Source organism: Equus asinus, chromosome 4, assembly GCF_041296235.1.
Source record: "Equus asinus isolate D_3611 breed Donkey chromosome 4, EquAss-T2T_v2, whole genome shotgun sequence".
Lineage (NCBI taxonomy): Eukaryota > Metazoa > Chordata > Mammalia > Perissodactyla > Equidae > Equus > Equus asinus.
In genome coordinates, this window is record NC_091793.1 from 101,142,578 (window position 1) to 101,143,234 (window position 657).

Consider the following 657-nt stretch of genomic DNA (forward strand, 5'->3'; position numbering starts at 1 on the left):
TAAACCTGAGAATTTTCTCCTTTTAATAGGTGGGCTTTTTTTTTTTTCTTTTTTTTCTTTTTTTTTTTATTGAGTTAATGATAGGTTACAATCTTGTGAAATTTCAGTTGTACATTATTGTTTGTCAGTCGTGTTGTAGGAGCACCACTTCACCCCACCTTTCTCCTGGTAGCCACTAATCTGTTCTCTTTGTGTACATTTTTAAATTCCTCATATGAGTGAAGTCATACAGAAAAAATATGGAATGCTTCACGAACTTGCGTGTCATCCTTGCGCAGGGGCCATGCTAATCTTCTCTGTATCGTTCCAGTTCTAGTATATGTGCTGCTGAAGCGAGCACTTAGTAGGTGGGCTTTTACATATATTGTTACACTTACATAAATTGTTACACAGATGTGTTTGGTATTAGTTCTCTTATCTTGTGTGATTTCTGCTGTTACTGCTTTATTTTCTGTCTTGCTAAATTATCTATCCTTTTAAAATTAAATGTGTACGTGTCTTTTCGTTCTGATAGTTCAGAAGATTTATAAAGTGTTTTTAAGCCCTTTAGTGGTTACTTTATAACTTTTAATAATATACTTAAGCTTACATTTTTTGATTTGTCAACTTTTGACACTACCTACCTATTGCCTCCCTGCTATGAATGAGAAAACTAAT

At 33.5% G+C, this 657-nt stretch overlaps 1 non-coding gene across 1 annotated transcript; it reads right to left on the minus strand.

Moving 5' to 3' along the window:
- Positions 1 to 233: 233 nt before the first annotated feature.
- Positions 234 to 340, minus strand: LOC123285377 (U6 spliceosomal RNA). The gene has a single exon (XR_006527128.1). It is a non-coding gene; the product is annotated as a U6 spliceosomal RNA (small nuclear RNA).
- Positions 341 to 657: the final 317 nt, after the last annotated feature.